Raw genomic sequence first — 24,518 nt, 5'->3', positions numbered from 1 at the left:
AAACAATCTCCTCTTGCTTGTCTTCCAGGACTAAATGATAAGATTCTCTTGTTGAAGACACAGTATAACTTTGTTGCAGGTATAAAGAAGCAAGCTCGAACCCAGCTTCTTTCCTGCTGGTTAGCTCCCACAGGCTCCAGGCAGAGGTAAAGCCAATGGGGTATAACCTGATTGTGAACCCTATACACCAAAAGTCAACCTGATCTACAGGCTGTGCCAGGGTAGTTTAGAAGTAGTGTTGTGGATAGCCCTGGGCTTGCATTTTGATGCTAATTCTACTCCTTAGAGGGGCTGCAGATGAGCAGTTGCCTTGTGAACCTTCTCCCCACCTTAACTTTTCAAATAAAGGCTTGAGCCAATGATTGGGCAGGAGGAAGTGGGAGGAGCTGAGAGTCTAGGGGAGGAGCGACGACAGGGAAGAGGGGAGGGGGGAAGATAAACAGGAAGGGGAGGAGCTAGGGGAAATGAACAGAAAGGTGGCAGAGAAGCTCATGGCCTGGAGAAACCGTAAGTTCTATGGGATAATATAGATGGGAATAGAGTAGTGTAGTGGGAGATCCACCCAGTCTATGCTTGTAGCTTGTTTTGTTAACTGATTGAGCTGAGCTTTCCTTTACCAGGGAATTGGGCTGGAAACAAAATAGCAACAAAGTAGCACAATCATTACAGGGGTAACCAACTACTCTATGAGTCTGAGACCCACTCCACAGAAGGGAACATATAACTCAGTCAGAACCCCATAGTTGAGGTGGTCATTAGCCCTAGAGGAGAACACACTATTGTGGTTTAGCTAAATTGACACAGTGCTAAACTGCAGTCTAAATATTTGTGCTTTATCACAACCATATACAAAGCCTACTACTCTCACCCTTAAAGGAGCTTCTCTTCTGCAGAGGATACAGTTTCATCACTACTCAGGATACTTTGAATAAATGGTGGTTTAATGATCAGCCCTAAACAAGACATTTCTACCACCTGCTCTAAGGATCAAGGAACATCACTGAAAAGGGTGTGGAAAGAATGCAAGAGCCAAGAAATAGGGAAAGAGAGTAGCAAAATGCTATCTTCCCGGCATGACTCAGCCATTGCAAATTCGCTCTCATAGCAGCTGTGGTTGCTTGCACAGGATGGGGCCTGTCAAGCAACCAATATGAACGTGGAGGGGCTCCTGAGACTTCACCCTTCCCTGTTGAACTATTGCTGACTGATAGACTCTAGGGCGGGAAGTTCTTGTCTTCAGTTATGGATCAAATATTGATCGCATTGAGCCCCATTGTCTAGTTCCAAACCTGTGGCCAGACCCAGGGTCCTAGTTAAAGTCACAGTGTGTCATTAAAAAAAAGCAAAAAGATGTGAATATAGAAAAGGGACCTGTGGGGAGGATACAGGTGATGGCAGGGGTGAAAGAGAAATGAGAAATGGGAAGGGGTGAGAGTAAATGGAATGCCCTATATATGTGTATGAAAATCAAATAAATTTAATCAATCAAAACAAAAGATTTTTCTAAGGTTTTATTACCCCCTTCATAGAATGACCATCTTTCATATTTTCATTGCATATGTTAAGAACAGCACTAGATGATGTTAGAGACGTTGAATCAGCCATCTTAACATAATTTAGAAAACTGGTGAGTTCTCTTTCACCTGACTGAATGTGATAACGACGCGGATTTCTTTCATCTGAGATCCACTGACCTTCTTGATCTCCATTTTAAGGGAGTTTTCCACCATTACTTATTTGAATACCTTTTCTCCCCCAGTGATTCCCCTCTGCCTGTGGGAGTCCACCGTACAAAATTAAATCTGCCACACTGTGTGTGAAAGACTCCCGAATCCGGGGAAATCCTTACTCAAGTCCCCCAAATTCATGCCCCCAAAATTCACGAGACACCGTTCTTGATGCAAACACGAGGTTTATTTCTCCAGTGCACCCACTGGGGCCCAGCTCACCGCAGAGGCAGGGGAGTTCGGCCTCTCGAAGCTGCAGTTGTGGGGAGGGTGTGTAGGGGTTAAAGAAGAATACTATAAAGAAAGAGGGGAGGGGAGGCTTAGGCAGTGATCTATGTCATAAGGAATGGAGAGATCAAGGGACAATTCATGGCTCAGCGGAAGGTTACAGGTCATCTTGGGCAAACACAGTTACTCTGAGCAGGGAGGGAGCGCTAGTCCTTGGAGCAGGAGGTAGTGCTATCTTAAGGTTGACGGTTTTCCAGTCTGAGAGCAAAAAAACCAAGTTGCTCTATGTCTAGGCTAATTGCTAGGGGTCTAAAAATCTTGAGTTGGGGTCTCGAGTGTGCTGATTGCTAAGGATCCCTGTTGCTCAGGCTAGCCAACTTCTGTTTTTCCAGTCTCAAGTTCCCTATCATTTTCCTATGTTCTATTCATCCGATTATTGTTTACATCCAGTAATGATTTAAAGTTGTTCCACTTCAGTTTTTATTGGCATATCATGATCTCACGTAACAGCAGGGTACAGTACAATATTTTAATATATTCATACAATCGATAATGATCAGGCCTGGATAACTGGCAGAGCCATCACCTTAAATGTTGATTGTTACCTTTGGGCTAGGAATTTGCTATTATTTTGAAATATTCAATGAACTTCTGTTACTATGGTTATCTTATAGAACTTATAATGTGCTACAGAGCATTGGATGCTGCCTGGTGCCAGTTAGTAAACCTTTCTGTTGTGATTGTCGTGCGGCTCCAGAAAGACCACACCAGGCCAAACAGTTCCGAGTGAGGTTTATTGAGAGAGAAAAGGGTAAGGTGGCGGTGGAAAGGGAAGAGGGGAAGAGAGAGAGGGGCCTTTCTTTATATATGGATGGTGAAGTAGCCACAGGTAAAGGTGGGAGGTGAGCCAAGTAGATTCTAGGAACATGGTGGCTGTTGCCTTGGCAACAGGTGTGTGGGTTGTGCTGTTGCCTACGGGTTTCAGAGGTCCTGATACCAACACTCTCTGTCCTGTCCGGTGTCATCCAACCTGCCCAGGGTTTGGCAATCGCTATTCTAGCGTTTGCTTCTTTGAGATCAGCTTTTTAGCATCCATGTTTAAATGAAAGTATTTGTCTTTCTACTGCCGACTTAGTTCACTGAGTGACCTTCAGTTCCATGTTGCTGCCCACAGCAGCTTTTCAATCTTTCATGACTGAATAATATTCCATTGTGTATATGATATTTTCCCCTTTGTCCCTTTGCTGGTGGACACTTAGGTTGATTCCATGTCCTGGATACTGTGAATAGTGCCACGGTTAACACATGGTAGAGATTTCCCATTCACTCATTAGTCTCAGTTCTTTTAGATGTGTGCCTGCTGTGTCACATGGTGTAATGATGGTATTTGTTAATTTCTACTAGTGTATGGGATTCCTCCTTTCTCCACCCACCAATGTTCATTCTTTATTGTCCCTTTGAGGGTAACCATTCCAACTAAGGTAACGTGACATTTCATTGTGATTTTAATTTGCTCGTGATTAGTGATGTTGGGTACATTTTCATGTAAGTGGCCATTTTTATTTTGTTCTTATAAAAATTGCCTATCGCTGGGCGGTGGTGACGCACGCCTGTAATCCCAGCACTCTGGGAGGCAGAGGCAGGCAGATTTCTGAGTTCGAGGCCAGCCTGGTCTACAGAGTGAGTTCCAGGACAGCCAGGGCTATACAGAGAAACCCTGTCTTGAAAAAAACCAAATCCAAAAAAAAAAAAAATTGCCTATTTACATAATTTCATATTTTTAATTGAAGGGGTTTATTTTTTCCACTTTTTCAGTTCTAAGGTTCACCCTTTTCCTCTTCCTCCTCTGCTCCTCCTCCTTCTTCACCCTTTGTATTTCTTCTCCCAAACTTTCTATGTTGTTTGTTTTCAAGTGAGCTCGTAATTGCCTGCTAAAGCGGTTTCCTGATGGCTGCTCTAAACTCCTATCAGATAGTCCCAGTCCATCTCCTCTCCCGTTGACTTTTGCTAACAGCCTTTTCTGCTCATGCTTCCTTCTTCCGGTTCTTGGTATAAGTGACTTCCGTCCAATGTGACATGCAGGGAACAAGCCGTAAGCTTCGTCTTCCTCCCGCATCTCCTGGGCAGGCCACCATCCTGTTTAGTTTGCATTTGTTAAACGTGGATCTACAGTACATCACACATGCAAAAGGTCTGTCCTGGCATGATCTCATTTTCTATACAAAGTACTCCTCTCAGAAGCTCCACATAATGTAGCTAATGCCATCGTTTGCCTCAAAATCCTGCACCGCTGTTCGCTTACTCTCCTTAATCTTTTGCCTGGTCGTCATCTTTCAAGATCCACAGACATTTTCTATTTCTTCTGTTTCTCCTCTGCCACCAAGGGCTTCCCCGAGTTTAAGTTCGCTAGAGTTTTCAGTTAGAACACCTCGCAGTTAGACGCCGCCTCGCTGCTTTCTGAGATGCAAAGGCTTGGGGGAGCCTTGTGGCTTTGTCTCTCCAAGCGCTTCTTCTTCAGCAGTCTGGGGTTAAGGGCTTGCAGCTCCATTTCTCTCACCACTGTTCCACAATCCTAGCTCCTTCTCCTTGTGGATCACCTCACTTGCTGGGGGTTGGGGGTAGGGAGAGGGGAACAGGATGCCCACACTGTTAGGATTCTGTCTAAGCTCCACCCCACAGTCACCTGGCAACAGCCAGGTATGCCCCGCCCCCACTGTTACCTGGCAACAGCCAGGCAGGCCTGGCCCACTATAAAAGGGGCTGCTTGCCCCTCCTCTCTCTGTTATTCTCTTACTCTCTCAGCTTCTCTCTTGCTCTCTTGGGCTCGTCTCTCTCCCCTCCCCCCTCCACGTGGTCATGGCCGGCCTCTGCTTCTCTACTCTCTCCCTCTCTCTGCCTTTCTCTGCCTCTACTACCCTCTATTCTATACTGTACCTTCGTGTGTCTGGTCCCTCAGGGGGAAGGATGCCTTGGCATGGGCCGGCTGAGGCACCCCTTTCCCCCAAACCACCACAGAACATATTCTTAGGCCTCTCTCCCTTTTTATGATCACAACACAAACACACTCATTTGAGAAAGGGCTGCTCTCAGTGAGCTCCATCAGTTCACACCTCCGGTGAGAGATGGCCTCTAAGTACTGGGCAGCCTCCTGCCGTGAGCGTCACGGGAAATGATGAACTGGCAACCCGAGAAATAAGATCAAAGCTAGCTTCACACCTGGACTGCAGCCTGAAGAAAAGTGCCCTCAGCTTTGAGCGAGGGCAGAGGGTGTGAAAGGCCAAAGGTCTACGGCGCAAACTCCGTGCACACCCCCCAAAGATCTGCGAGTGTATTAGAAAGACAAACGGGCCCCTTCTAGCTAACAGATGAGAACACAGCTGGACCCGGTGGGAGGGGAAAGCGAGCTGTGACTGACTGCTGTAGGCGGGAGAAGAAAAATCACAAAACAATTTAAACTTAGAAGAAGAGATGTTAGATAGGAAGTGGTAAAATTAGCAGACACTCCAGCTGCCAATCACATTGCTGCTTTCTTCAGTTTAAGGGGAAAAGGAAGTTACCCAAAGATGCTGTTTGCTTGACTCCTGTAAAAATGTCACAGAACGGGGCTCAACGGTTAAGAGCACTGACTGCTCTTCTGAAGGCCCTGAGTTCAAATCCCAGAAACCACATGGTGGCTCACAACCGTCTGTAACAAGATCTGACCTTCTCTTCTGTAGTGTCTGAAGACAGCTATAGTATACTTACATATACTAAATAAATAAAATCTTTTTTTAAAAAAAAATGAACAAGAATTATAAGAGTACTGTAGCGGGGTGGTGGTGGCACACACCTTTAATCCCAACACTTGGGAGGCAGAGGCAGGTGGATTTCTGAGTTCGAGGCCAGCCTGATCTACAGAGTGAGTTCCTGGACAGCCAGGGCTACACAGAGAAACCCTGTCTCGAAAAACCAAAATGAATAAATAAATGTAATAAAAAGGACTGTATATTTATTTTAGTTATTTTCAAATTTAACCAAGTGAAACTTTCATCATCAGAAAGAGATAATGTAATTGTGATCTCTAAGAATGTCTAGATTCTCTCTCTCTCTCTCTCTCTCTCTCTCTCTCTCTCTCTCTCTCTCTCTCAACATAAGGCTGTGGTGCACTTTTCTGTTTGTAGTTCATGAAGATCCTGTCTGTCTTTCCAACCGAGTAGTTGGGACCCCAGAGTGACCCCGAGGCTTTTTCCGTGGGAAGTTGGTGCCACAGAGGCCCCCTCCCAGCTGATTGGCCTGGAAGGTAGTGTGTTGTTCAAGAGGAGCCTGCTCCTCACTCCGACTCCTGTGGGAACCTGCTTTAGTGGAGCTTCCCTCCTCAGGCAGTCGCCTGGGGGTGGCCTAGTAAATACAACCCCTGCATGGAACCTGACCCGCCATCTCAAACCTGTTTTCAGCCTGGCTCTGTGACAGAAACTGAAGAGGGAGGAGGAATGGGAAGGAATTTCCAGAGGGCAGGAAGTGAACTGCTAGGTGCCCACCAAGCTGAGGGGGAGGAGGCGGATCCCTTGGCTCTGCGCGCGCCTGCACTGTAGAAGGGGGAGGTCTGTGGACACAGGGTGTCTGCAGCCGGGTCCAGCGTCTGTCTGTGTCTCTAACCCAGTTGTGCCTTCTGTGGCACGTTTTGCCTTCTCTTTGCTTGTTGGAACTTCTCCCACAGGAGGTCTCAAAAGCAGGCAACATATCTGCCGACCCCCAAACTTCCTTGATAGCTCTCTCCCCGATACACTGAGAAGGACTCTTGGACCAGATTGTCTTTCTCTTTCTGTTCCGTTGCTCCAGCTTCTGGAGGGTGTGATGAACCTGTTTGTTCTGGAGCCACAACAAGGCCATCTCTCTCCCCAAACTTTGCATCTTAAGAAGCCTCTCATCTCTGAGAGATGGCTCAGAGGTTAAGAATGCTGACTGCTCTTCCAAAGGACCTGAGTTCAAATTTCAGCAACCACATGGTGGCTCACAACCATCCACAATGAGATCTGACACTCTCCTCTGGGGTGTCTGAAGACAGCTACGGTGTATTCAAATATAATAAATAAATAAATAAATCTGAGGAAGAAGAAGAGGAAGAGGAAGAAAGAAAGAAAGAAAGAAAAAGAAAGAAAGAAAAAGAAAGAAAGAGAGAAAGAAAAGAAACTGCCTCACAGCTTAGTCTCAAATAGAGTATAATTCCATGTATCCTTAAAAAGGGAGACACCCCACTCCCACCCCAAGCCAAGCCTGACTATCCTGATTGTATAGGCATTTTTTCTTTTTTTCTTTTTTCTTTCTTTCTTTCTTTCTTTCTTTCTTCCTTCTTTCCTTCCTTCCTTCCTTTCTTTCTTTTTTCTTTTTCTTTTTTTAAAAAACAATTTTATGAGTGCTCTATCCACATGTAGACCTGCATGTCAGAAGAGCAGAAGACAGCATCAGGTCCCAGTATAGATGTGAGCCACCATGTGGTTGCTGGGAATGGAACTAAGGACCTCTGGGAGAGCACTCAGTGACTGCTGAGCCAGCTCTCCACCAATTGTGGGGGCTGGGCTTGTCATCTTAACTACTTGGAAGACTGAAGCAGGGGGATTGAAAGTGGCAGGTCTGCCTGGGCTACAGAGTGAGTTTCGGGTCAGCCTAGGTGACCTAGCAATGCTGTCTCAAAATAAATCCGCAAATCAATAAAACCAAAAGGTGAAAAGAATAGGAATATCTCTCAGTGGTAGAGAGCTTGCCTCACATATCTAAGTCCCTGGATTTCTTTGGTTCTGTTGAGAGAGAATGGGGGGGGGGACAGAGAGAGACAGGGACAGAGCTAATTCTCTGGAGGAGGGTGTGAATTAGAAGTTAATAAACAGACTGCTTTCTGGATCTGTGAAAGACAGAGATTACAACAATACCTACACAAAAGGCTTTTCAGGTGTGAAGCACCACAGTGCACATAATAGCCCAGTGCTATAGAGAAACAGGTACCGTGCAGCACTGCTGGGCCTCCAGAGGGAAGATGTGAGAGGCTGATCCAGCACACTCCCTGGAACACGGCTAAAGAAAATGCGCTCGCTTAGTGTACTCTGCATTCGATAGCTTTCTCGGTCTCCTGTCCACGTCCCTTCCCCCTCCCTGACTCATCTCATTCTGCCTTTGCCTCCTAGCAATCAGGAGATGCTGAGTGTTTGTGGAAAGAGCCACACCCAGATTGGAGCAGCTGCCTTCTCAAGTGGGTCTGACTCAAAGGTGGGTCCTGTATCAAAGGTGCGCCCTGTACCGCGAGAAAGAAACTCAGAGCAAAGGTTCCCCTGGAGACCAGGGAAAGCGAGAAAAAAAATCTTCCTAACTTCTTATTCAAGTCATGCTTGTTGAGTTTGGGTTCAGAAAAAGCTTACCACTGGAAATACACGGCAGTAGGAAGTCATCAAAAACACTGCATGAAACAGTTTTTGTTCCCATTGGCGCATTGGAAAAGCTAATGCCAGAATCCGAGAGAGAAAGAGAGAGACAGAGACAGAGAGACAGAGACAGAGGGGAAGACACACACAGATATTAAGTGTGTGTGATTGTGATTTGTGTGTTGTATAAGGAGTGGAGGTTATCAGAGGGAAACTCAGTATCTACTCCACAAACTTCTTTATTGTAAGATAGACTCCATAAACTTGAGATATCGATCGAAGAGCACACCTGTCATTTTATCGTTTCCATCAATAAATTTTAGTGTCCAGGAGAGGTCCTGAGACGCCATTGAAGTCACAGTCCCTAGCACAGCAGCAAAGGAGAACAAACTTTACGGTCACCTCTCTCTGGGACCCAGATATCGGAAGCCCAGAGTCTAATTAAAGCAGGTGACTTCTCTCTGCTCATTCCACAGCTGCCACTGGCATGAGATGTATCTTTCAATTCTTGATATAATGCACCAGATTGACAACCAAGGGCCTTTCCCTGTGATCATGTACATTGTGTTGTCTTGTCACCATAAGGGCTGAGCAGTTGCTGGGACAGCCACTGTAAAGCCACAGGAGCAGGCTGCTAGAGGGGAAAGGTGTTTGCTACCAAGTGTGGACAGAGACATCTGGCTCCATCAGGGCAGCAAAACTTCTGGGGCTTCAAGTCCACTGGGACAGGGAGAGGAGCAGGCGATGTTGCTCACGCCCCACCCACAGCAGACACACACACACACACACACACACACACACACACACACACACACATGCAAGGGGAGCTTGGGCATCGCTTCTGGCTACACGGCTTAAGGGTCTTCTTTTGCTCTCCCACAAATTCTGAGTGTAGGAATGCTTCTAAAACACCATTTTTTCACTTAAAACACCTCCAGTCCCTTTCCCTAGTCTCTCTGCCCAGTCAAGGAATCATTAAAAAGAACTCAGTGGGGCTGGAGAGATGGCTCAGCAGTTAAGAACACCAACTGCTCTTCCAGAGGTTCTGAGTTCAGATCCCAGCAACCACATGGTGGCTCACAACCATCCGTAATAAGATCTTCTGGAGTGTCTGAAGACAGCTATATCATACTTACATATAATAAATAAATAAATCTAAGGAAAAAAAAAAAGGAAACCTCAGTGAGTGGTATGACCAGGCATTGATTGCCTCGGACATTGATAGGAGAGACAATACGAAGATGTGGAATCACAGAGACCGTACCCTCAATTCACAACATTAGCTGCCTCTGAGTGGGGCTGGAGGAGGAAAGAGAGGTGCATGTGGACTCTTATTATTTACCCCAAATTTTTATTTGCATTTTTTAAATAAGAAGAATGTTTTTGGTGCTGCTTTGTGCTTAAAACAGCAAAAATAAAACATGGGAAAGAGAAAATGGCCCTAAGTGTGACACAGAGAGCAAGGCCCTCGAGCCCTTGGCTCCGTCACATTCAGCCATGTCTGCTGTAAGCACCGCCTGAGGACTTAGCTCAGCGACTCTCGACCTTCCTGATGCTGGGTCCCGTGAATAGGGTTCCTCATGCTGTGGTGACCCCCAGCCATGAAACTGTTTTTGTTGCTACTTCATAACTGTAATTTTGCTACTGCTATGAAGCATAATGTAAATGTCTATGTTGTCTGTTGGTCTTAGGAGACCCTGTGAAAGGGTCATTAGACGGCTCCGAAGGGTCGTTACACAGTTTAAGAAATGCTGCTTTATATGAGGTTAACTAAAGGGACTTCAATGTTCTCAGTAGCCAGGGAAGCAGATACACAAACAAATGAGTAAGTCATAGCACTGCTAGCAGAAAGATGTTCATGGAGTGCCCTGGAAGGGTCCTCTTAACCCACCCTGTGGAGAGCAGGACACAGCTGACATACTGGTAACTCTGATCTGCAAGAATAGTTAAAAGAAGGGGGTGGGGGGATAGGTGATGTGGGGCACTCCATGAAGTGTGACCGCGGCTACCAATTCCTCCCTGCTCACCCTCACCCAACCTACGGGCAACACCATCTTTACAGACCAGAGGAGAAGAGACTGTGGAAAAACTTGAAACACAATGAGAACAGTTAATCTAAGTCTAAACAGCCACGGGGAGGCAAAGGCAGGTTCTGCGCCTCTGTAGCTGCCTTTGTTACTGGGAATCATGCAGAAACCAAGAGGCTTCCTTGGGACACCAAGGCCACCAGACCTGCATTTACAAAGAAGAAAAAAATTATCTTTATTTTCTTATTGTTTCCTAAACTATGGAAGCTGTTTCCCCAAAATAGCAAAGAGAGGAGCTCTCCAAAGAAACACATTTATTTCAGAAGGAGCAGAAGATTTTAAATCTGAGATATGTGTCTAACGACAGATGGCAGACATATCCAGAGAGATCGAGGCAACGAAAATGTTTTAGACGCCGGGAGAAGGTTACATAACTTGTTTTGAAACAAGTACCCTTGGCCAGAGGGATCAATAATGAGCCCAAAGTTCACGGGTGGTTGCTGGGCAGACGTCCCTGAGGAATATTCTTTGTGTGAAGTGGCAGAGGAGGCCTTTGGGCCACACTGTGGTTTTCACAGATTCTGCATGGCAGTTCTAAATCACAGACGTGTGTGCTGGACCTGAGGTTTCATGCTGCTTCATTTTGTGAAGGTTGGGAGTAAGGAACTCCACCTTGATCCTGAAGGCTTTCTCGGGCTACAAAGAGTCCCGGCTGGGTGTGTAAATCAGCGGAGGCTTGCGGTCCACATCCCAACTGCAACTCCCCACCCATGCACTTGCCCATCACCGGCTACCCTAATGCCCCTGCTCAGTGTCTTCCAGTGAACAGCTTACAAAGCTTACAAACGGTCCTTCCCAGCCTCTAGTTCAATGCTCACACATTCCTTCTCCCAGACGTATTCTTTGACAACACCGATCTGACTTTTCCCGGAGCACCAGAGCCAATCTGATAATGTTAACCTGCCAGCATAATAACTCGGGGTGATGTCTGATGAGTTACTCCCTTTGGGTCAGAGATTCCTATTTCAGTCAAGTCTCCAGGGTGAACAATCTCCTGTCCCAAAGAGAAACATCAATGCCTGAGAAATTTAGCTACAGTATGCCCTCCTCGGCCATATTGTTCATGATGAGTAGCTGGCCCGAATGCCTGTTGCTATGGGCAGTCCAGTATAGTTGAACATCCTTTGTCACACCCCTGTCATCCACATGTCACGAGGACAGCATCCAGCACAGGACCTGTAGTAGTGGAGCTCAAGGGAAACCACTTCTCCGATACAAATTTAGTGAATTCCAACTGGGAGCCAGACACTGCTAGTTCTGGGACACAAAGGTGACACTTGGGCCTTTCTTCCTCTGGGAGAGAGAGAAAAAAAACCAACCGGATGTAAGACAAAAGGGTCTGTTGTTTTTGAAGAACATAGGTTCAAGTGAAAAAAAAAATAGCTTTAGGCATGAGTAAAATCACTAATCCAAGCACCAGCGCTTTCTATTCTGCAACTGTAGCCCAGCCCTGCACTTGGGCCAGTTCCAGGCTCCGGTAAGCAAGTGCCTTGTGTTTAAACAGAAAAAACTTCTGTCTACTTCATCTTTTAGCCTCTCCTCGGTTTCTATGTTATTGTGAAACATTTGAATCTTATGAATAACAATTCGACAAATACCCTTAATTCATGTCACCAGAATACTGTGGCTGCTAACCTTCTTAGCGTATTTATTTCATTCCTGTTTTTAATCAGATGACGGATGGGCATCACAGGCTCTTTGAATCTTTGGAACTTCTTTATTTCCACGGTATTGCCCCATCTGATTCCCAAAGATCATCCATCACTGTCTAAAGCTGCCTTGTCTCCTTCCTGTTTATGTTTTTAATTCTTTTGCTGCATCTGTGTGCTGCAGAACGTGTGTGTATGTGTGTGTATATATGTGTGTGTGTGTATGTGTGTTTGTGTGTGTGTGTGTGTGTAACTGATGGTGTGCTTTAGGATTTATACAAATGCATTAACATTATGGTTTTTCCCCTAAAAGTGTTATTTCAGTCAAGATTTAGATGCTTTATGGTTTCTGCTTGATAAATCTCAGTTTGCGTTAAGGTTAAGATATGAATACATCTTTTGAAACTGCATCTGAGGGACTACTGTTCCTCAAGGCCTTCCCCAGGTGTTCACATCTGGCTGTTCTTCGGGGATCTTAGAGCACCTCAGTGAGGAGCCACGATGGGCATCTGATTGGTTGTCAAGGCTTATCATTGCCTTTGAACTGTCTTCACAAGATACCAGGATTTTCTTTGATATCTAGAGTCTACCCTACTATCTGGCTTATGGATGGAAGTAAGTCCATAAATATAAAATGCATTTACAAGATACGTAAGTAGATCTTTCTGTGGATCTCTGTGACTACATATTTAAGTCTAAAGCAGGCAAATTGGAGTATTGTGTATCTCCCTCTACTCCTCCCAAAAGTTTTACAACTGAAAAGAAAAAAGGGGGAAAGATTTGCTTTCATAGCCCGGAACTAAGTTTTGTGAGAAGTACTTGCACCATTGCTAGTCTTGAGACAGATGCCCTGCTCACCTCCTAAAATGGACAATCGGGGCATGGGACTTGAGCCATGTGGGTCTCAGCAACAGACTGGGCTGGGCCACACGCTCGCCAGCTGCCGAGCCAGAGGCCTCATGAGGGCCAGACTGGGCTCCAGGCTCTGTGCCACCAAGGTCCTGGCAAGTGGCCCAGAAACAGCTGTCTGGGTCACACTTTGGCCAGAGTCCTGACACCCATGGTCTGCTAGCCCGACTGGCAGACCTTCTCAAACAACCCAGCTCTCTCTGACCCTCTCCACTGTGCCCTTCAGCTCCCAAAGCCCAGCCAAGCAGCCCAAGGGGCAAGCTTCTGTCTTCAGTTTCTCAGTGTCTGGCCTCTCTTGAGGGTCTCCCCCTCCTTTTTCTCTTCTTCTTTCTCCTCCTCCTCTTCCTCCCCCTCCTCCCCCTCCTCCTCCTCCTCCTCCCCGTTCCCCTCCTCCTCCTCCCCGCCTTCCCACCTTGCTGGAGCTATACATCTGCTGTCCACAACGTGGCTGCTTCTGTGGGCTATTGCTCACTGGGGTCTACCACAAAACAGAAACCAGTAAAACCTAAGGATTCCCAGGGACCTCACCCAGGGCACAGGAGGCTCTTTCAGACACTGTAGTGGCTAAATGTCTGTGTGTGAGAACTAATTTCATGACTGCATACTTCAGTCCTAAATCTGTGACTACTTGAAAAACAACATCGTAGCATTTTAGTTTGATTAAATACATCATGGGTCTGTGGATAGTATAACCTGAGGTAATACAGCTCCTTTGACTGCTTCCCTTAGGACGAAGACTCAGAGATTGGAGCAATAAATATATTGCTTTGTGAGATAGGGTCTCATGTAACTCAGGCTGGCCTGGAACTCCTGATATTTCTTCCCCCACCTTTCAGGTGCTTGGGTCAGAAGAGCCAAGGCTGACCCATCATGCCTGACCCCAAAGTCAGCTCCAATTCACTTGAAGAAGAAAGATGTTTCTGAGAAGAAAATCTGAATCAGCAGTTGGCATCCCAGTTTCCTACCTTGCCACACATCTCTCCTGTCCAGTGCTGCCACGTGGAACCTTCTTCACCACACAGTCAGTCACTCGGTGGGTGTAGTATCAACTCTACACAGGTAGATCACAGTGAAGACCTAGCCACAGGCCAATCTTAGGATGCTGGATCGCTACATTGTGCGGTGCTGTATTGTGTCCCCCAGCAGGCACCGGAGCCTAGGTTTGGGTTTACTCTTTGGCAGACTAACATGGAGAGAAATCTAAAGAGGGAAAAGGAAGGCGACATGAAATGTGAAGAGAAGCAAGGTGGTTTCCAAGCCATAGATGTGCCGGAAACAGAAAGGCATCAAGGGCAAGTAAGAGAAAGGAGCACCCTCAGGTTGGACGCGCTGATGGAAGGAGAAAGAGATCCACAGAGGTGACCTGCGGTTCCCTCAGGACAGCACAGTGCTCGCTTCTGTTTGCTCACAGTTTGCCCCATGAGCTGGTAAAGAGTAGAGAAGTAATCAATGAGAGAGGGGGAGGGGGAGGGGAGGGAGAGATGCACAAATGACCACACAGAGGGAAGGGGTCTGGGTTGTCCTCAAGTAGATGGTTCAGATGTTCATTTCATATCTGGATTCTTACAGGGTCATAGGACCTTGTAAGATATATTCACTATTTTTAGTATGTTTTATCTTTAATTCTCCTCCATGTATAAAAACAGGATTTGGTCATAAACGCTTGGCTACTTTTCTCCCATTTTCTTTTTTTCTTTTCTTTTTTCTTTTTCTTTTTTTTTTTTTTTGTGTGTGTGTGTGTGTGTGTGTGTGTGTGTGTGTGTGGTTTTTTGGATTTGGTTTTTTGGAGACAGGGTTTCTTTCTGTAGCCCTGGCTGTCCTGGAACTCACTCTGTAGACCAGGCTGGCCTCGAACTCAGAAATCTGCCTGCCTCTGCCTCCCAGAGTGCTGGGATTACAGGCGTGCACCACCACTGCCCGGCTTTTCTCCCATTTTCTAATCTCCCTTCGATGTTACTCTTTGTCATGAGACTTCCTGGCTGCCACTCTTTGGGACAGGTTTCTACTCTGCCAACTACCTACCTAGATCTGTCCACTGAAGGCCCTAGAACAAGACAGAAGGACAGAAGGACAGGAGGAGGTTACAGTTTCCACCTCATCAGCTCTCACTTACTCAGCACCATTTCCTTTAAAAGTCATCTTCCGGGGAGCGACAGTAGAAACAGGGGTCTCTGCAGCAGCCACTGAACCCAAGTGGCATCTACCTAACACCCTAAGAGCCAGATTTTCTGCCCCTCTACTCCCCCAGACCAAGGGCCAAGCAGGGGGTGTTGTGGAAAGACCCCTTCACAGGGTCACCTAAGACCTTCAGAAACCACAGATGATGACTCACATGAGGACTCGTAACAGTAGCAGAATGACAGTTGTAAAGTAGCAATGAAATAATCCTATGGTCGGAGGTCACCATAGCATAAGGAACTGTATTAAAGGGTGGCCCTGTCTGGAAGGCTCAGAGCCACTGCTGTAGTTGCTGGCTGGCTTGCCTGTTGGCCTCCTCCTTCCTTTCTCCTTCTGGACCAGGTCTCATGCCGTAGCTCATATTGAGAGGGCACCTCAGTCCTCAACGCCACAGCCTCCTGAGTGCCGTGATGACAGATGGGTGTGAGCCACCTTGTCTACCCATTTCTGAGCTTTAATATATGAACAAGTACATTGGGGTCAGGAACTGTGAGGTAACCCTTGGACGGCTGTCTAAGCTGTCTTTCTCCCCGGGGTCCCAGTGTCAACATGAATAGCACGTACACATACTAACTGAGGTAAAGAAGAAAGAATGTGTTTTTCCAGCCCCATCTGGGCCTGAAAGCCTCCGGTCCAAGTATGTTTCTGGAGTATGGTTACAATAAGAAAAACAAGGAATGTAAAAATAACACTTTCTGACTCAATGCACCTTCTACCCAAAATAAGTTCTTAACCATGCCCGGCTCTGTCCAGCATGGAAGGCAGGCTAGCGTTGACGCCACAGCATGCAAATTCACAGATATGCCTGGCTCGGTGCCAGGTCACAGATCACCACCAACCCCCCCCCAAAAAAAAACTGGAAAAGAAAGAAAAGAGAAGTTGGTGACTTGGTGAGGCAGAAGGAAGGGCACAAAGAAGAAGGCACAGGCATGAGACCAACCGACTGCCGATTTGAAGGTTAAGATGGGATGCAAACTGTTTTGAAAGGCAGGTTGTCTTTAACGTTCACATGCACATCACTTGGAGAGAGATGCAGCCTGTCTCTTCAGACTCCCGGTACACCACCGCCCCACCCCCAGCTGAAGGTGGGCTTTTGCGGTGCTCCCACTCTGTGCTCCATGCACTCGGATGCTTGTTTGAACCTCTTGTGGTGCTTCTTTGGTTTATCTTTCAGATTTCCCCTGGCACGTCGGAAGAGGAGAACTCAGCGCGCACACTGAAGGACTGATAGGCAAAAGGCGTGGTCTTCATATAGAAGGAAAGTGCACTTTGCAGACAGTGGAAGGGCTTACGTCATGGATGGATCTCTCTTGGGGGTCCCTAAAATTGCCTGTGAGACAGCAGTGCGGTGAGCACTGTTTGTTATAAGCTTGCTTTGTGACCAGCTTTGTGTTAAACATTGGCGCTAGAAAGAGGAATGCAGTAGCCCTAGTCTCTGGGGTGGAGTCTAATATGCAGAAAGAACACTCAACTCTTCCCAAAGATAAAGCCTGAGAAGAAAGATTGACCCCCCCCCCCCGTGGGAAACCCAGAGAAGGGAGGAAATTAAGAGACAGTCACCCCAGGTCCTTTGCATTAACCGTTGTTTTCCTTGGCTAGACACTCTCCTTAGAGCCCCTCTATTTCTCACTTCTTCAGCTATGCTCAGACAAGAGCTAGTGTCAGAGGATTGTGGGTAAAACAGACAAATCCTGTGACACTCAGCAGGCTGTTAAATCAAAGCACTGCATGTGTCAACTCTTTCGCCAGGCCTCAGACTTCTTCTTTGTTCCTGGTGGTTTCTGACTCTGGTGTCTGCTCTCCTCTGTGTCGAATCCCTCGTGTGTGGTGAATATTTTGAAATCACACATTCCGAGCTAAGCCTCCGACTGAAGAGTAAATCAATACCCCCTCCCTCAAGTAATCACCACTTCCTTGTGCATTGAATGCAGGCACCAGCGCAGCAGCAAGGCTGGGAGCAGGGGCCAAGCCCGGTGGGTCTGGTTACCTCACGCAAGATTCAAAGTCATAAGGATTTTTTTTTTTTAAGCCAATTGGCATGAAAATTGGTAAACGTCGGGTCAACCTCGGTGGAAGTATTCAAACACAAAAATCAGCTGATGTGAAATACTGGCCGTCTCCTTCCATGATTCTGACTCTTAAGCATTAACTACTACACTTTTGACAAGATGGCCCACAGAGGATGAGGAGACAGCTTAGACAAATGGTCCCATTAGCAAAAGCCACACAAAGCCTGTGCCAGGGGACAGAGCGCTGAACCCTCCTCCCTGGTCCTGTGAAGAGAAGTGACATCTCGCCTTTGCTCCGTGCCTGAGGACTCTCTAAGGCAGAGTTCTGCATACTTTAGGTAAAGGCCAGGTAAGGTATCTGCTGGCCAGGCCATCTGTTCACTGCTTCTGCAATTTCCTCTTGCGTCTGTGACACAGCAAGAGCCGTAGTCAGAGAGAGGCTGACGGGTGTGGCTGGGTTCCAATAGAATGTTATTTCTGGACACCGAAGTTTGAATTTCCTGTCATTTGCGTATGTCACAAAACAGCCTTCTTTTGGTCACCCTGCAACCACTCATAAATGTAAAATCTATTCTCGGCTCACAGGCACAGGCCTGTATTTGCTTTGTAGTCTACAGTTTGCCTAACACGTTGAAGTTCAGTAGATTAAATGATGTCAGAGAAGAAAAGCTGGCCCCCAAGTCTCCCTCAATCACAGTAGCCACTCTGGTTTTTGAGCAGTGTACTCAACAAGTACTACACTAAGAACTGTGTTACATGTTAGCTCATCTAACATTTCAAGGGATGCCAAAATGAGGTTTAGAAAAGAAAAATAATAGGGCTGAGGTTAGAGCATGGCTAAGCTGCCTGGGGTTTTGGATGTGTTTTGTTTATTTAGGAAGCCTGTGCTCTTAGCCCGTGTCACCCTGGCCTGAAATCCTAGATCTGATTTACCCCTGGCTGGCAGCCACTGCCTTCCCTTGTGCTCTCTGCTCAGTGGGGCAGCCATGGTCTGTGACTCAGACCCTAATGGCATCTAGCAAACTTCATCTAGAAAAACAGTAAGGTGAGCTAAGGCCTATCCACCAGCTTTAGCTTTAGGAAAAAAAAATCTATAAAATAAAGACAGGGGTTGAGTAGCGCCTGCAATGTCCTTTTCCCTGGAAAATCAGGCAAAGCAGTCACACCTATCATGAGGACCAAGCATCTCTCCCAGAACCTGTGTGTGTTGACCCCATAGGGGTCACGTATCAGACAACCTGCATATCAGATATTTACGTTACGATTCATAACAGTAGAAAATTACAGTTATGAAGTAGCAACAAAGTAATGTCATGGTTGGAGGTCACCACAGCATGAGGAACTGTATTAAAGGGTCACAGCGTTAGGAAGGTTGAGGACCCCTGTGTCGAACTCTCCTTAAAGGGCAAGCTCAGTCCACGCTAGACCAAGCTTCACGCTTGGCCGACAAAAGGCCAAAAGCAAACCGATAAAGGGACCGAAGCTAGGAGCTCTGCATCTCCACACTTCGAAAAGAACAAGGGATAGAAGACTAACTCTCTAGAGGACACAGGATTCTGAACAGAAAAACCCATTTAAGCTTTATACGTGTAAATGTAAGCAGGCGTTTAAGGCAGTAACAGCTAGGTTATTAAAAATGAAAAAAAATCCAAAATTATGATATCATTATTCCTAGGGAATTTTCATAATTTCTGTAAAACTACTTTAGTGGGCAAATGATGAAGCAAAAATTTTAATACTGTTAAGTATAAGAGGGACAAATTGTTAACAAAAAACTTTAGATGCAAAGAAAATAGGATGATTAAACAGATTTCAAGGAGGAATACAGACAGGCTTGTGTAGCTGGAATTCTAAGATAAGTCAGAGTAGTCGGTGACGTGGATGCCAGTTGGTGGCGGTCTGACCAGGATTTTCCAGTGGAGGCTGCCCCTGACCACGTACGTTCCTTACTCAGTTGGAAATGAATCCGTCTCCCCCTGCCAGTCAAACCAGAATTCCAGGCACACATCTAAAGGGAATTGTAGTCAGCTTGTAGACCGGAATAAACATTCGTCAGTTTAAGGGAAATGTTGAGTTGCCACTGAATGGGAACCCAGAGCTTTGCCTGTCTCCTTAATGTGAGAAAGACCATGCCACTGGGGACAGACTCCAGCAAAGAGACCTGTGTCAGAGGGCAGGGACCAAGACTCACATTGACCAGAGACAGTTTGATGGCATGATTGTCCAGACAGCTGTTTTAAATTAGTTTTAATTTTTTGATATTATAATGTAATTACATCGTTCCTCACTACCCCCTCCTCCCTCCAAAACCTCCCATGGTCTCTTTCAAGTCCATGGGCTCTGTTTTCACTAATTGTATATACCAACATATAAGAAAAAATTTATCATACATATGATATATATATGGTATATATGTGATATATATGATAGAGAATATATAGAGAATATATATTATGTATAAAGAATGTATCGAATATATACGAATAGAATATATTGAAATATATACATACATATATATATGTATGTGTGCATATGCATATATGTATGTGTTATGTATATACATATATACATATACACACATATACACACATATACACATACATATACACATACATATTCCTATACCTATACCTATACATATACATATACATATACATACATATATATATATTTTTTTTTCTATTCCAGAACATTCCCTGAGACTTGGGGCAGGAGTTGCTTTGCAGATATGTCTCCCGGAGTAGGACACGACGACTCAGCATTTTGGTTGGTAGTGGTTTCTGTAATGGTCTCTTTTTGTTGCAAAGAGACATTCCCTTAATGAGGGGTAAGGACTACATTTAGCAGTGGGTATAAAGACAAAAGTTTGGAATCCTTAGGGACTATGCAGGTTCAGTAAAATGTCGGTTGTAGGTTCTTCTCTAAGGACAGTGAGTCCACTAGCCCTGGCCAGTTGGCTAGGTTTGCAGAACCAGGTAAGATTCCCTCCCTTCTTTTTGAGTGAGTGGGTCTTAAGTCTGATTATAGAGCTATTGGTGACAGCTAAGACAAGAGTGCCACTATTACATCCTTGGGGTCGTCCTGCAATCACGGTCATTGCTGGTCCATAGATGTCATACATGGGTAGGACCGGTGCTTCCCTGCTTTGGAAGCTTGTATGGCACCTTCTGGTACTGTATTAATTAATGCTAATGGTGCCTTCTAATCCACATGGAGGAGATTAATTCTATCTCAGGAGCCTCTGGGCCTTGTTTCTAAAGTACATGATGTCTTCAGAGGTATTTTCCACCCCTGGGGATAACTCAGGGCACTGGCAATAGCCAATAATGATCTCTGAAGTAGTCATAAGAAACCATACTATTAACTATAAAATATACATATAATACACATGACTCAGTGTATAAATATACATATGGAGTTTAAGTTAAACTTTCCCATCTGTGCTGACAAGACTCTCTCCAAGAGCTAAAGACTATCTAACAAGAGCACCAGCACCAGGCATAAAAGGCCCTCTCTTGGGCTGATGAACATTTATAATGGAAGTGTACGCTGATGTGACCAAAAAGAAATATGAAAAATTGTAGAAAGAGCTTTTTAAAATTTCTTGCTAAGTGAAAGGACTTCCCCCAAGCAAATAGAAAAACAGACTAAAAGGAATGAAAAGGATGATAATTACTATAAAATCAGAACTGATTTAAATAATTAGCCACAGGAATTCTGATAAATAGATAGAGTGCTCTACATAGCAAAAACCTCAAGGCTGTCATGTAGGATGAAGTGGTCCTGTATTCATGGATATGAACAAATACTTCTACTCTGCTAAGTGGAGAAAAATATCTCTGTCCTCTGATTCTATTTATAGAAGGTGTGTGTGTGTGTGTGTGTGTGTGTGTGAATTTCTATTAGCAGAAGCTTCTCAATGATTGAAAATTTCAAACCAATTGTACCTTTTTGAGGCTTTTAAATCCTTCTCTGACCTCTAATATACATACATCCACACATATGTTTCTTCTGGAAATATACACTTACAAAGAGGTGGCAAAGGAATTTTACAACATTTTGTAACTTATTAGATCAGTTTAAATCTAATAAGTCTATGTGTTTACCATTAAAATTCATATAAGTCTCTATCACCAATAAAATCTGTGGTAAAATTTCATCTCAAGGCATTTGGACAGGGTGGTCTGAGAGTGGACCTCAATGTGAAGTGGTTTGGCATTTTCTTTGTAAATTGTATCAGAATATTTTTCAGGCCTGCCTACATACTCCTTTGGGTATAAGATAATAAAGTATATATAGTATATAAAGAATCAAAAGTGAAATCGTGCTGCCTGCTGCAAGCATAGACTGACAGAAGATCTTGGCTTGTGGCAAGCTCAACCTCTGTCTCAAGTTGGAATGCTCCAGTCCGCTCCATCTCATCCCGCCCCCACCGTTTCCTCCTCCTGGCTTTCCCAGGCTGTACTGCCTTTCAGAACATACAGTTCCCAAAATATATTCTGGATGCCTCTTGGGCCGTGGTCACCCCACCAATTTACACTGGACACTTCAACCCCCACTCAGGAAGTTGATTGAGTATAGCACTTTAACAAGAGCCCAATAACCGCACCACAGTGTTGTGGCTTCTCTGTGATGGGTTATGGCCTGGAGAGCCAAAGGTCTGGAAACTGTCTCAGCGGTTGAAGGCCTGTAACAGTGTCAACAGTGGGGATGACGAAAATGCGTGAGGCCCACACAGACAGCCAAAGGCCACAGCTACACTGATGAGGACTAAAAGCAGGAGTCACATGGTCCTCTCTGCATGACTGGCGCACCAGGGCCGGCCCCAGATGCCCCCATTCGCATCACTGAGCAGGTGAGATTTGTGCCTTCGCAGTGTGGCAGAAATAAATCTTTCCTAAGAACTGATGGCCTTCTGGGAGTCAGCAGGCCGACAGAGACGACACCCGTGCTGAATTCCCCAGTAAACTGGGTAGGAACAGACACCGGACACTCAGAGTCTGCAGACAGCTGCCATGGGGAATGCAGGGGGGTTGTCATCATGGGGGGCAAAACAAGCTTCTGATATTCCAAAAAACACCTGTGCAAGCCACGCAACCAGGACATGGCTACACAGACAGACAAGCTTGGCAGGTAGTGTTATAAACGGGAGACAGGATCTGGAATATGGATTTGGGATTTTTTTATTGGTGGTAGTTTTGTTTTGTTTTGTTTTGATTGTTTTCTTGTTTTTGTGTTGCGGGAAATATTAAAAAAGAAAGCCCTACCAACTCTCTGCGGCACCGGATCGCGCGCGCTTCTGCGATCTGCTGTCCTGACAGTGGAGAGCCACAGAACTCCCTTCCATCTCCACCGCCAACTCTCTGGAGCTGCTGGTCTCTAGGCCTGCAAACTCTTTGACCCTGCCGGGCCATAGGGCCTCCTCTGGGTTATCTCACTCAGCAGTCCCTCTTGCGGGCCAGGGGACCTTGAATTCCTCTCGCTTCCACGCACTGCCCCATACACCCATCCCACAGTCTGTCAGCTCATCACCCGATAACCCGGTAAAGCACAGGACTCTTAATCTTAATTATTTAGTCAATTAGATTTATGTATATTATAAACACAATTACAGATGTCAATACAGTAATCTTAGAGCCAACTGACAAAGATAAAAACCTTATCCCAATATTTCTAACCTTTTGATAAATTTATGTCAGGCGCCATTTATGTCTTCCTCCCTGCCTGCGACCTCTGTCTCTCTTCCCAACTCCAAGCTCCGCCTCCCCTTTCCTGTCCAATCACAGGCCTTCCACTGTCCCAGTGTGATTGGATAGGAAATTTCCTGCAACATTTTTGAATTTTCTTTTTGGTGACATCATTGGTGTTTGCAATTTAACTCAAAAAAATAATGTGTTGGATAAATTATTTGTATTTATTCCTACCACCACTCCATCCTCATTTTACCCTAGGTCACCATTTTGATATGTTGAGTTGTGGGTCTTTCTATGTGAGGTGTTTTTGGCAAAACACATAGCATTTTGTGCGTTTCCACGTTTGTAAACAGTCAGGCAGAATATCTTACTCTGCTTTCTGCTTTCCCCACTAAGCATTAGTGTGGCACATGTTGCTAGATTCTATATCGCTGCCTGTGTGTCTCTAACTTGTTGTTCCTAATAGTTGTATAACATTGTTTAAGACTCCTCATACTGACCAATTTGCTTTCCTAGTGAGTTGCTCAAAAATAATATAACAATTAATATTCTTGTATGTACCTTATACACCTGTAGGAAGACATCCTGAGTATCCCAGGGGCAGATTGTGGATGCAGACACGCTAACTTAAGTTCTGGAAGATACTTTGCCCTGCGGTGACTCCATTCTATGCTTCTATGAGCACCGTGTAAAGAGACCTGTTTTCCCAAACGGGAACCATTTAGAAGAGGTAGCTCCCAACACGAAACCCTTCCCTTTGGGGCCTCCAGGCCTTGTGTTCTGTTCCCTGGCTGGCTGTGTGAACATTGTAAGGGCATGGAGTTTCGCTGCCTCTTTAATACCATAGACTCCAGATCAGCATCTGAGTTAAAGGAGACACTTCTCTAAATGTTTGATGACTAAAAGGATACAAAGTCAGGAGTTGGGAAGACATAAAACTTGAACTCATCGCTGAAGATTCGTGTTGGTGAGAACACAGTGGTGGTTTGCCTAGCCCTGGTGATGGTGTGCTGGTAATGGTGGAACTGTGGTATGGGATGGTGGTTGATAGTCCCGGTGGTGATAATGGGGGTGTCTGTGCTGTCTAGACTCATGTCAACTCGACACACAAACAAGAGTTATCTGAAAGGATTGGGAGCCTTAATTGAGAGAATGTTGAGATCCAGCTGTAAAGTGTTTTCTTAATTAGTGATCAATGGGAGAAGACCCACTTCACTGTGGGCGGTGCCATCCCTGGGCTGGTGGTCCTGGGTTCTATATGAGAGCAGGATGAGCAAGCCAGTAAGGGGCGCCCCTTTCTCCATGACCTCTGCATCAGCTCCTGCCCCCAGGTTCCTGCCCTGCTTGAGTTCCTGTGCTGACTTCCTTCCGTGATGGACTATGATGTAGAAGACAAATAAACCCTGTCCTCCCCACCTGGCTTTTGGTCATAGTGTTTTGTCCCAGCAACAGAACCATGACTAAGACAGTAATGCTGGTGTGTGGTGGGGGTATGGTGGCAGTGTAATGGTGGTGGGAGTCTGAGAGGAGATCGTGATGATGACTATGTTGGTAATGGCTGTGTTTTAAGAGGTGGTAATGGTGGTGGTAGTGGTGCTGGTAGTTATGGTGATGATGATGATGATGGTGGTGGTGATAGTAGTTGT

The 24,518-nt window shown here is 45.6% G+C and overlaps 1 long non-coding RNA gene across 1 annotated transcript; it reads left to right on the top strand.

Annotated features, from left to right (window-relative positions):
- The first annotated feature begins 448 nt into the window (after positions 1-448).
- Positions 449-18,847, top strand: LOC127671132 (uncharacterized). Its single transcript, XR_007974669.1, has 4 exons — positions 449-507; positions 8,114-8,195; positions 13,829-14,025; positions 16,345-18,847. It is a non-coding gene; the product is annotated as an uncharacterized LOC127671132 (long non-coding RNA).
- The last annotated feature ends 5,671 nt before the right edge of the window (positions 18,848-24,518 follow it).

Source organism: Apodemus sylvaticus, chromosome 20, assembly GCF_947179515.1.
Source record: "Apodemus sylvaticus chromosome 20, mApoSyl1.1, whole genome shotgun sequence".
NCBI classification, from domain to species: domain Eukaryota; kingdom Metazoa; phylum Chordata; class Mammalia; order Rodentia; family Muridae; genus Apodemus; species Apodemus sylvaticus.
The sequence above is the reverse complement of the archived record's forward strand: the minus strand, read 5'-3'. Positions and strand labels throughout refer to the sequence as shown.